This window comes from Triticum urartu, unplaced genomic scaffold, assembly GCF_056163025.1.
Source record: "Triticum urartu cultivar PI428250 unplaced genomic scaffold, HENAU_Tu73 scaffold1, whole genome shotgun sequence".
NCBI lineage: Eukaryota > Viridiplantae > Streptophyta > Magnoliopsida > Poales > Poaceae > Triticum > Triticum urartu.
Genome location: NW_028259461.1, coordinates 12,152,802 through 12,166,597, shown reverse-complemented (window position 1 = coordinate 12,166,597; position 13,796 = coordinate 12,152,802).

Below are 13,796 nucleotides of genomic sequence, written 5' to 3'. Positions count from 1 at the left end.
TTCATTTATTTCTTGCAGGGGTGGCTTGCTTTGGCTTTGGGGCATTTCATGTAACGGGTTTGTATGGTCCTGGGATATGGGTATCCGATCCTTATGGACTAACTGGAAAAGTACAAGCTGTAAATCCAGCGTGGGGTGCAGAAGGTTTTGATCCTTTTGTTCCGGGGGGAATAGCTTCTCATCATATTGCTGCGGGTACATTGGGTATATTAGCGGGCTTATTCCATCTTAGTGTCCGTCCGCCTCAACGTCTATATAAAGGATTACGTATGGGCAATATTGAAACTGTACTTTCCAGTAGTATCGCTGCTGTTTTTTTTGCAGCTTTCGTAGTTGCTGGAACTATGTGGTATGGGTCAGCAACGACCCCAATCGAATTATTTGGGCCTACTCGTTATCAGTGGGATCAGGGATACTTTCAGCAAGAAATATATCGAAGAGTTAGCAATGGTTTAGCCGAAAATCTTAGTTTATCAGAAGCTTGGTCTAAAATTCCCGAAAAATTAGCCTTTTATGATTATATTGGTAATAATCCGGCAAAAGGGGGATTATTCAGAGCAGGCTCAATGGACAATGGGGATGGAATAGCTGTTGGATGGTTAGGACATCCCGTCTTTAGAGATAAAGAAGGACGTGAGCTTTTTGTACGCCGTATGCCTACTTTTTTTGAAACATTTCCGGTTGTTTTGGTAGATGAGGAGGGAATTGTTAGAGCAGACGTTCCTTTTAGAAGAGCAGAATCCAAATATAGTGTTGAACAAGTAGGTGTAACGGTGGAGTTCTATGGTGGCGAACTTAATGGAGTAAGTTATTCTGATCCTGCTACTGTAAAAAAATATGCGAGGCGTTCTCAATTAGGGGAAATTTTTGAATTAGACCGGGCTACTTTGAAATCTGATGGTGTTTTTCGCAGCAGTCCAAGGGGTTGGTTCACTTTTGGTCATGCTACCTTTGCTTTGCTCTTCTTTTTCGGACACATTTGGCATGGCGCTAGAACATTGTTCCGAGATGTTTTTGCTGGTATTGATCCAGATTTGGATGCTCAAGTGGAATTTGGAACATTCCAAAAAGTGGGAGATCCAACTACAAGGAAACAGGCAGTTTGATACACATTGTTATAGTATCTTTCACCTCTCTTTTTTGATTTGACATGGGAAACATCTCCCATCCTTTCTTTGACTCTTTTTCTTTCTTTATATGGGAAATTATCCCAAATGACAAATGAATAGGTGTGGAAGTTATAATTGTAAATAAACCAGGATCGAATCTATGGAAGCATTGGTTTATACGTTCCTTTTAGTTTCGACTTTAGGGATAATTTTTTTCGCTATCTTCTTCCGAGAACCACCTAAGGTTCCACCAACTCCAACTAAAAGAATAAAATAATTTCATTTAAGTAAGAAGTCCCCCTATCTGGGAGACTTCTTACTTAAATTAGTCTCCGTGTTCTTCGAATGGATCTCTTAATTGTTGAGAGGGTTGCCCAAACGCGGTATATAAGGCATACCCAGTAAAGCTTACAAGTAAACCAGATATGGAGATGGCGACTAAAGTTGCTGTTTCCATTTTTATAGAATTTCAAGATTACAATGGATCTACGAAAAGATCGTGTATTTACAACTACAACGGAATAGTATACAAAGTCAACACCAATGATTAAATAGAATTTATGGCTACACAAACCGTTGAAGATAGTTCTAAACCTAGGCCAAAACGAACTGGTGCAGGTAGTTTACTGAAACCCTTGAATTCGGAATATGGGAAAGTCGCCCCGGGTTGGGGGACTACTCCTTTTATGGGGATCGCAATGGCTTTATTCGCTATATTCCTATCTATCATTTTAGAAATTTATAATTCTTCCGTTTTACTGGACGGAATTTTAACCAATTAGGTTTCTACTAACTAAAACTAGGAAGTCAGAGTTTTTCCATCCAAAAAAGCCTTTCTAGTTTAAGATCTACATTTCTAGATATTATGGTAGTTCGACCGCGGAATTTTTTTGTTTCGGTATCTCTGGAATATGAGTGTGTGACTTGTTAGAATTGATCCTATTGATAATACATAGAAAGGGCCTGTTATCTCTATCAAGATGATTCTAATTCGTCAGATATTATTTATTCTAGTATCTGGAACACGAAATAGATAGAGTGGATCAAAAAAAAATGGAACTATGATTCATACTCACTATTAAGACCTCGCAACCAGACTGAAAAATTCAAGTAGTTCTTAAATAAAAATAAAAAAGAAATTTTCTTCCTTCCAATTTTGTTTGCCCAAAAGACAACTTTTTTTCTCTCGATTTTGTCGAGTCATTACACTGATTCAATAAATGATTATCAAGCGGTTCTTATTCGAAGAACCCTTGCCTTTTGTTTAGCTTGAGACTAAATCATCGTGGCTCTAGTATGAATCTAAGGTTTTAATTGAACTGATTCATAGGATCTCAACAAGATAATTTCTATATTACGCATAAAAAAACAAATCCTTTATAGGGAAGAGAAAAGTCAAGAAGCCTCTAATGACCAACATAAGGGAAAGGAAGAAAGAAAGACGCGCCAACTTGAGATTTTTTGGCATTATCATCACAAAGAAGATATTCCGGATTTTTCTTATTTGATATCTTCAAGGCAAATCGACCCAATTCAGTGGCTGATGAAGTTTTGAACCTTTTTTCTAATATTCGTTGAAAATTTTTGTGTTTCTGCTTGAGCCGTACGAGATGAAATTTTCATATACGGCTCTTAGAGGGGGACTCGGGTTAGTTACCTATCTCAATAAAGTATATGATTGGTTTGAGGAACGTCTTGAGATTCAGGCAATTGCAGATGATATAACTAGTAAATATGTTCCTCCCCATGTCAACATATTTTATTGTTTAGGGGGAATTACACTTACTTGTTTTCTAGTACAAGTCGCTACCGGTTTTGCTATGACTTTTTACTACCGACCAACCGTTACAGAGGCTTTTTCCTCGGTTCAATACATAATGACCGAGGCCAACTTTGGTTGGTTAATCCGATCAGTTCATCGATGGTCAGCAAGTATGATGGTTTTAATGATGATCCTGCATGTATTTCGTGTGTATCTCACAGGGGGATTTAAAAAACCCCGCGAATTAACTTGGGTCACAGGTGTGGTTTTGGCTGTTTTGACTGCATCATTTGGTGTAACTGGTTATTCTTTGCCTTGGGATCAAATTGGCTATTGGGCAGTCAAAATTGTGACAGGTGTACCTGACGACCATTCCGGTAATAGGATCGCCTTTAGTGGAGTTATTACGCGGAAGTGCTAGTGTGGGCCAATCCACTTTGACTCGTTTTTATAGTTTACATACCTTTGTACTGCCTCTGCTTACTGCCGTATTTATGTTAATGCACTTTCCAATGATACGTAAGCAAGGTATTTCGGGTCCTTTATAGGGAAGGCATATCATAGAGAATTATAATTATCATATATCATATCGGGTAGGTTTTGGTATTTCATTGCTACAAGCATGGGTTATTGTAAAATAACACATGTCATTTGGATACTTCTCTTCAACTCCAAAGTATTTTTATACAATACAAATAGTTGAAGTTAATTTTACGAAAGAAAAAAGGCGGATTATGGGAGTGTGTGACTTGAATTATTGATTTGGCCATGCAGATAAAGAATTGGATCTGCCACATTAGAATTCACAACCAAAGGTGTCTCCGCATCCAATCAACATGTAAGTCCCCTACCTAGGAAGGATAGGCTGGTTCACTTGAGGAGAATATCTTCTATGATCATACCGCAACCATGTCATCCATGAACAGGCTCCGTAAGATCCCATAGAGTAGAAATGGAATAAGTCATGTGACATGATCCAGTTCTCTATTTATTACACTTACCTTTTTATTATAGTATGGAAATGCATTCATTTTCTTTGCATCGATTGTGATCCGCAATACTATCGGAGTAAAAGAAGGGATCTAAGGAAGAATGTAGGCTAAACTTTTTGATTTTTTATTAGTAACAAGTAAATATTTTGTTTGGAGGTAAGAAACTTGCGATATTGAGGGGATAAATACCAACTAATCAAGAGACATGAGACAATCCACAAAGCAATTGATCATGATCAAATTTGTAAGCCCACTTGGATATTGAGCATTTACCCATAAGAATAGGATTATTTTCAATGAGTAGTTGTAGGTGCAACTTCGGAAAAGAGAATCTGATAAAGCTTTTCTTGCCTAGAGTCATTGAGTCATTATAAACCTTAATTCTATTAAGGATCTTCCGCGGTCTTATTTCTTTCACTCTTGCTCGAGCCGGATGATGATAAATTCTCATGTCCGGTTCCTTTGGGGGATGGATCCTAAAGAGTTCACCTATCCCAATAACAAAGAAACCAGACTTAAATGATCCTGTATTAAGAGCTAAATTAGCTAAAGGGATGGGACATAATTATTACGGGGAACCCGCATGGCCCAACGATCTTTTATATATTTTTCCAGTAGTAATTCTAGGTACTATTGCATGTAATGTAGGTTTAGCGGTTCTCGAGCCATCAATGATTGGTGAACCGGCAGATCCGTTTGCAACTCCTCTGGAAATATTACCCGAGTGGTACTTCTTTCCCGTGTTTCAAATACTCCGTACGGTACCCAATAAGTTATTGGGCGTTCTTTTAATGGTTTCTGTGCCAACAGGCTTATTGACAGTACCTTTTCTAGAGAATGTCAATAAATTCCAAAATCCATTTCGCCGCCCAGTAGCTACGACCGTTTTTTTAATCGGTACTGTAGTAGCTCTTTGGTTAGGTATTGGAGCAACATTACCCATTGATAAATCATTAACTTTAGGTCTTTTTTAGATATTTTTTGATTCATTCAACCGTGAAGTACCATAGGTATCTAGGAAATAGTTACTTCCAAGTGAATCTTCCCTAGATACCTAAAATCCATTTTATTATGATCCATTTCGCGAAAATATAGATTGTACCAAAGATGCTAAATTGTTTTCTTTTTATTCTAACTCGAAAAAGAAGAAGAAAAAAAATTGCAATGGATTTAAAACGAGAGTTTATTCTTAAGTAAATCAATTGGGAGATGCTTCTCTAGAGTGTCCCATATATGTTTTCTATCTTCCATACGAAAACTGTCAATTCTCAGAAGATCTTCTTCAGTCTTACTCAAAAGGTCCAATAGTGTATGTATATTGGCCCTTTTTAGACAATTATACGTTCTAGAAGTCAATTCTAATTGATCAATAAAAATACAATTCAATGGAATTCCTTTTTTGTTTTTCTTTAGATTAGTTAATCTTTTTTGAAAAGTAAAAAGGGGTGGAGTAAACCTGTTTTTATTTTCTTCGAAACTAGCGCCCTCTTCCTCCGCGTGTAGAAAAGGAAGAAATAAATCAATCAAATTACGAGAAGCCTCATAAAGTGCTTCCTTAGGGGTTAAACTTCCATTAGTCCATATTTCTAGAAAAAGTATCTCGTGTTTTTCATTTCCATTCCCACAAGAAAAAATACTATAATTCACATTTCGAACAGGCATGGATACAGCATCTATAGGATAACTTCCATCTTGATAGTTCTTTCTGAGTTCTGTCTGATATCCACGATCTCTCTTGATCTGTAAATCAATACAGAAATCAATGGGCTCTGTCAAGTTAGCTATAGGTTGTGCCGTATCAACGATTTCTACGGAAGGCGGTAAGATGATATCTTGAGCAGTTATGTATCTAGGACCTTTGACGCAAATGGATGCGTCTCTAACTCCATAGAGATTACTTCTCAATACAATTTCTTTCAAATTTAGTAAAATTTCTTGTACGGATTCTTCAATACCTGCTATTGTAGAATACTCGTGCGGCACGCTCCCAAATTTTGCACGTGTGATACATGTTCCTTCTATTTCTCCAAGTAAAGCTCTTCGCAAGGCAATACCGACGGTGTCCGCTTGACCTTTTCTAAGCGGGGACAGAATGAAACGACCATAATAAAGGCGCTTACTATCTACTCTTGATTCAACACACTTCCACTGTAGTGTTTGAGTGGATCCTGCTACCTCCTCTCGAACCATAATAGACTAGTATTATTATTTTATCATTGAATCGTTTATTTCTCTTGAAATGAAAGTTGAAAGCGGGTTAATTCTTTTACAGACGTCTTTTTTTAGGCGGTCGACATCCATTATGCGGCATAGGTGTTACATCGCGTATACAACTTAATCGCACACCACTTTTAGCAATGGCTCGTAATGCGGCATCTCTTCCACTACCAGCGCCCTTTACCATAACTTCTGCTCGTTGCAAACCTACTGTACGAATAGCATCTACTGCTGTTCTTTGACCAGCATAGGGTGATGCTTTTCTTGAGCTTTTGAATCCACAAGTACCGGCCGAGGACCAAAAAACCACCCGACCTTGTGGGTCTGTAACAGTTATAATGGTATTGTTGAAACTAGCTTGAACATGAATAACCCCTTTTGTTATTCTACGTGCACTCTTCCGTAAACTAAAACGTGCATTCCTACGTAAACCAATACGCACTTTCTTACGTGAACCAATTTTTGGTATAGCTTTTGCCATATTTTATTATCTCATAAATATGAGTTAGAAATAAAAAAAAGAAAAAAAGATACAAAGATATCCGTTTCAGGGTAAAATAAACCCTTTACTTTAATTATTTTAAATGAAATTATTTTATTTGGAATTGGAACATTTCCGCGGGTACTTTTTTTTACTTTTTAGAAAGTAAAGTTCTTTTTCGAAAGATTACCCCTGTCTTTGTTTATGCTTCGGATTAGAGCAAATGACTCTAATTCGTCCACGCCTACGAATCAGTCGACATTTTGTACAAATTTTACGAACGGAAGCTCTTATTTTCATATTTCCGTATCCTTTTTTAAACTATGAATCTAATCTTTTGGAAAAAATAAGTCTCTTCGCTTGAATTTTAGAACTTAGAATTTATTACCCTAGAAAAAAAAAGAAAAACCTAATCCTTTGAATCTTTGGTATCCTTCAAATCTTCGCTATCCTTCAAATCTTCGCTATCCTTCGAGTCTTCGATACGCTTCGAATCCTTATGGGGAAGTCTATAAATTATACGTCCCTTGCTTGAATCATAACGACTTACTTCAATTTTGACCCTATCCCCCATCAGTATTCGTATAGAACTAGACCGTATCTTTCCTGAAATATAGCCTAGGATGATGGTGTCATTCTCTAGCCGAACGCGGAACATTCCATTGGGTAGGGCTTCCGTAACTAAACCTTCGAAAGTTACTTTTGCTTCTCTCGGGTTTTTTTTTTCTCTCCTATTTTTTTTTTCTGTCATATTTTTTTTCTCCTATTTTTCTATTTTTATTTTAAAAATAGGAAGGGCGAGATAGAATTCGAGCACTATAGGCGGGGCGATTACCATATATAACATAAGACTTCTCCCCCAATTCTGTTTAGTCGAGCTTCTCGATCTGTCATTATTCCTCGAGAAGTAGAAAGAATAGCAATTCCCATTCCACCCAAAACTTTAGGAATTCCTTGATAGTTGGTATAAATTCGTAAGCCGGGTCGGCTGATACGCTTTAAAAAGGTTCTTGTTCTATATATTCCTTTTATAGTCTTTCTCTTTTGATGTCGCAAAGTTGAAACCAAGAAATATCTGTTACGTTCCTGATGTTTCCGAACACTTTCAATAAAACCCTCTCGTAGAAGTATTTTAACAATGTTTTCGGTAATATTTGTAGATACTACTCGAACTGTTCCTTTTTTATTCATGTCCGCATTTCTTATAGAGGTTAGTAAATCAGCAATAGTGTCCTTGCCCATAAGACTCTAATTCTAGGTTCCTCCTAATTTTTCTATAATCAACATGTTTTCTTTTTTTTTTTTTCATTTTGGATTTTAAAACATATACGTAAAACACAATCTACTAAATTAATTCTTTGGTCTCAATTTCGCCTACTAGTATTTATAATACTTCAGGAGCTAATGAAACTATTTTGGTAAAATTCAATTCTCTCAATTCCTCGGCAATCGCGCCAAAAACTCGAGTTCCTTTTGGATTGCCTTTTTGATCAATTATAACCGCAGCATTGTCATCATAGCGGATTATTATACCGTCTTCGCATTTGAACTCTTTACATGTACGTACAATTACAGCTCGAATTACTTCGGATCTTTCTAGAGGCATTTGGGGCAATGCGTCTTTGATTACAGCAACAATAACATCACCAATACGAGCATATCGCTGATTACCAGCAGCTCCTATGACTCGAATACACATCAATTTTCGAGCTCCACTATTATCTGCTACATTTAAAAGGGTCTGAGGTTGAATCATATTATTTTGATTTCAATTTGTTATTTCAATGCAAAAGGATGAAAGAAATATTGTCTTTCCAGAAAGAAAAACCGAGCATTTTTTTTTATCTTCCATACCCCTTTTAGGGTTCTATATCTCTAATCGAATAAATTGACTTCGTATGGGCATTTTACTGGCAGCTATGGAGATAGCTGCTCTAGCTACAGTTTCAGATACTCCCCCCATTTCATAAAGTATACGACCAGGTTTAACAACGGATACCCAATATTCGGGGGACCCCTTTCCCGAGCCCATACGTGTTTCCGTGGGTCTTAGTGTAACCGGTTTGTCGGGAAATATACGTACCCATATTTTTCCACCACGACGTGCATATCGTGTTATTGCTCTTCGTCCTGCTTCTATCTGTCTCGCCGTGATCCAAGCGGGTTCAAGTGCTTGAAGAGCATATCTACCAAAACAAATACGATTGCCTCGGCAGGATTTTCCTTTCATTCTTCCTCTATGTTGTTTGCGAAATCTGGTTCTTTTGGGGTTATAGTCGATGGTTCTCTTTCTTAGTTCCATCTCTACTGCAAAACTGGACATGAGAGTTTCTTCTCATCCAGCTCCTCGCGAATGGAATCAGAAAGCATGTAAATTTCTCTAATTCATAATATTCCAAAATATTACGGTACGGATAGATACACATTAATAGATAATAGAAAAAGTTCGGTTTTTTTTATATTGAATTTGTTAAAACAGAAAAATATAATATATAGTCAAAAAAGAAGATCTAGAATATATCCAGATGTGTGTGTATATTTATCTAAATTCTATATTTATAGATAATGTAATCCTTCTTAAAAAAATCCTTATTTTTACTCTTATTGAATCGCGGTAAAGTATTCTAATTCAATAAGAATTTCGCGGGCGAATATTTACTCTTTCCTGTCTTATTTGTTAATTTATAAACTTACCAAATAAGACAATTTTTTTGGTTTGTTCCGCCATCCCACCCAATGAAGTGTTAGGATTCTTTTCAATAAAATCCTATGGAATCATAGGTTCTGTCGTTCCCACTGCTTCTCCTTGAATGGTTAGGTCTGAATCCCGCAACGGAGCTTCCAAAAAATTTCTTTCCGAGTTAATTTTCTCAGTTTTATTAACCCGGGCGGCTCTTTATTATTGCTTTAAATTTGTAGTTCTTGTTTCAAGTTACAATTTTTAATTCTCTATTATTTTTATTATATTGATGCTTTATCACATTGCCTTTTATGATGTAATTCATAGACCATACATAGTGGAATCCTATATCTTATTTATTTCCTCTTCCTTCTTTCTATCATCCCTCCCTTTATCCACATCCCTTTAGTTTTGCTTCACAACCTAGAATCCCTTTTCTTTTTTAGAGAAAAAATTGCAGTTGCTACAACTATATGACACATCTACTCATTTATGTTATGATAGAGGTATTTATTCATATAGTGACTGTTTCTTAGTTAGGATCTCGACAATACGAAGCAATAGGTTGGTTATTAGTTAATTTTCTATAATTACTAAGTTTTTTTCTTAAAAAAAAGAAAAAAATAACGAGTCACACACTAAGCATAGCAATTATATTAAATGATTTATCAATTTTCATTAAATCTTATAGAAAGAGGTATAATTTCTTCTTTTGCAGGGATTTCAGGAAAAAAGTCTCTTGTCATTTTTTATTCTATCAATGGACAGAATCCGAAGACAAGATTACTTATTCTTCGTCTACGAATATCCAAATTTTTACACCTAATACTCCATAGATAGTCCGAATTGGATAGCAGCAATAATCAATTTTAGCGCGAATTGTTTGGAGGGGAAGTCTACCCTTTTTAATAGATTCGGCGCGTGCAATTTCTTTTCCTCCGAGACGACCCGCAATTTTTACTTTTACTCCCCTTATATCTGCTTTTTTAGTTAATTCAATGGCTTTTTTCATTGCCTTTCGGAATGAAACTCTATTTTTTAATTGGAAAGCTATATATTCTGCAAGAATGTTAGGCTGTCTATAAGGTTCTTTAACTTTTTCGATAGAAATATTAAATCTCTGGTTTACAGAGTTAATTTCCTTTTGTAGATCTTTCTCTAATTCTTCGATTGCTCCTTTTTTCTTTAATAAATTTGGGAATCCAATATGGATTATGACGTGGATCGTATCGATTTCTTTTTGGATTTCTATATGTGTAATTACTTCGGAACTTGAACCTGAGTCCATTTTTCTATTATGTGTAATTACTTCGGAACTTGAGTCTGATTCTATTTTTCTATTCGAGCCCTTTTTCCTATTCTTTTGTATATAGTTCTTGATACAATCCCTTATTTTTTTATCTTCCTGTAGACCTTCAGAATAATTTTTTGGTTGTGCGAACCAAAAGGAATGGTGTTTTTGGGTTGTACCAAGTCTGAAACCGAGTGGATTTATTTTTTGTCCCATATTTTTCTATTCTATATTTTTTTTACTGGGAATCGAAATCTTAGATGGATCTAAAGGTTATTTAGATTTCTTTACTATATTTAGTACAATTGTTATATGACACATGCTTTTTTTTATGGGGAAACTACGTCCTCGAGCTCGAGGTCTGAATTTCTTCATAATAGTACTCCTACTGACTTCGGCTTTAGTAATAAATAAATTCGCTTTGTCGAAATCCCTATAATGAGTAGCATTTGCGGCTGCCGAATAAACCAACTTTAAGATGGGATAAGATGCTCGATAGGGCATGAGGTTCAGTATCATAACAGTTTCCTCGTAGTAACGCCAGCGAATCTCGTCAAGAACTCTTTGTGCTTTGAAAACAGACATAGGGATACGTTTTTGTGCTTTGAAAACTCTCTCGAACTTAAGTAGACGATCGGTTGGAACTTTCCTTGCGAGTTTCCTTAGCCCACTTTTCTTCTTCTTTATCCTAGGGATATACTTTACTAGTTTGAAACTTGTCATAAATAAGGTTATTCCCCGCCTACCTTTACTTTATTTTGAATCTTTTTTTCTTCTTAATCTTTCTATTCAGAATTCAGTTAACGACGAGATTTAGTATCCTTTCTTGCATTTTCATAACTCGTGAAATGCCGAGTAGGCACGAATTCCCCCAATTTGCGACCTACCATAGGATTTGTTATGTAAATAGGTATATGTTCCTTTCCATTATGAATCGCGATTGTATGGCCAACCATTGTGGGTAGAATGCTAGATGCCCGGGACCACGTTACTATTGTTTCTTTCTCCTCCTTCATATTGACCTTTTCTATCTTTGCCAATAAATGATGAGCTACAAAAGGATTCGTTTTTTTTCGTGTCACAGCTGATTACTCCTTTTTTTCCTTTTTAAAGAGTGGCATTCTATGTCCAATATCTCGATCGAAGTACGGAGGTCAGAATAAATAGAATAATGATCAATGGAAAAAAGAAAAAAATCCTTTAGCTGGATAAGGGGCGGATGTAGCCAAGTGGATCAAGGCAGTGGATTGTGAATCCACCATGCGCGGGTTCAATTCCCGTCGTTCGCCCATCGCATTATTGCAAATTCCAAAAATGCAATTTTCCATATTCCTAGTTACGTATTTACTTACGGCGACGAAGAATAAAACTATCGCTATATTTTTTCCTTTTCCTAGTTCTTCTTCCAAGCGCAGGATAACCCCAAGGGGTTGTGGGTTTTTTTCTACCAATGGGAGCTTTCCCTTCACCGCCCCCATGGGGGTGGTCCACAGGGTTCATAACTACCCCTCTTACTACGGGGCGTTTACCTAGCCAACACTTAGATCCGGCTCTACCCAAACTTTTTTGGTTCACCCCAACATTACCCACTTGTCCGACTGTTGCTAAGCAGTTTTGGGATACTAAACGGACCTCCCCAGATGGTAATCTTAAAGTGGCCGATTTACCCTCTTTTGCAATGAGTTTCGCTACAGCACCTGCTGCTCTAGCTAATTGCCCACCCCCTTCCACGTGTGATTTCTATGTTATGCATGGCCGTGCCTAAGGGCATATCGGTTGAAGTAGATTCTTCTTTTCTCTCAAAAAACCCCTTCCCAAACTGTACAAGCTTCTTCCAAAGCATACGGCTTTCTAGATGTATATGACGATCTCTAGACAGATGGATCTTATATGAATCATATGATGAAGTACCACATGAGTGGATATATAGGAAAGGAATCCAAATCTGCCGAATCGCTCATGTTATGATCTTCTACATCCTAGGTCTCTGCGTTCCGTCATCTGGCTTATGTTCTTCATGTAGCATTCAGATCGAATGACTCTATGAAATTACGTCGATACTTCCACATATTATGGGTAACGTAGGAGACATCCCTATTTTCCCCCGGGGGTCTTAATTACCACTGCTTAGCTTTCAATTTGCCTCTGACCATCAAATTAAATGTGAATAACCCGTCCTCCTCTCTTTGAAACAAGGGGCGCTTCCGGTTCTGTGCGTGCTTCAAACAATTTTGTCTTCTCCATATTACCATATCTCTAGAGCCAATAATTTTCTATGAGGAACTACTGAACTCAATCACTTGCTGCCGTTACTCAACAGTTTTCTGTTGAGGTCTATCCCGTAGAGGTAGTCAAATTGGATCAGTGATCGATTTCTAGGTTTCGTCGTAAACCTAATTGGTTACTTCCAATTACGTAAATCAATAGTTCAAAACCGCACTCAAAGGTAGGGCATTTCCCATTGATATAGGAACTTTTGTACCAGAAACAATAGTATCTCCAATTATAGCCCCTCTGGGATGTAAAATATATCTCTTCTCACCATCCCCATAGTGTATGAGACAAATGTATGCATTTCGATTAGGGTCGTATTCTATGGTTACGATTCTACCAGATATGTCTTTTTGATTCCGTCGAAAATCTATTTTACGGTATAGGCGCTTATGACCTCCCCCTCTATGCCTTGCGGTAATGATTCCTCTGGAATTACGACCTTTACCACAACGGTGCCGTCCATGGATCAAATTATTTCGTGGATTGGATTTCACTTGCCTGTCTACGGTTCCCTTGCGTGTGCTCGGGATAGGTGTTTTGTATAAATGTTTCGCCGTATTATTAAGTATTCTCCTTTAGTTTTTTTCTCTATCTAGAAGTGGAATAGAATAACCCGGTTGAAGGGTAATGATCATACGTCTGTAATGCATTGTATGGCCCAGAATAGGTCCTATTCTTCTACCTTTTCCAGGTAGTCGATGGCTATTCACAGCTACCACCTTAACACCAAAGAAGAGTTCGACCCAATGCTTTATTTCTGTCTTAGTGAATCCCGATTCGACATTAAAAGTATATTGATTCTTTCCCAATAAACGAAGACTTTTTTCTGTAAATACTGCGTATTTGATTCCATCCATAAATCGACTTTCCCTCCTATGCTCTGAGTTCCAGTATCGATAAGAATTCGAGTTCTTATTGTTCTTATGTTATGGTATGAATATACCATACCAATTCGTTATGTATGGATGATGGATGGAGATTCCATGGATA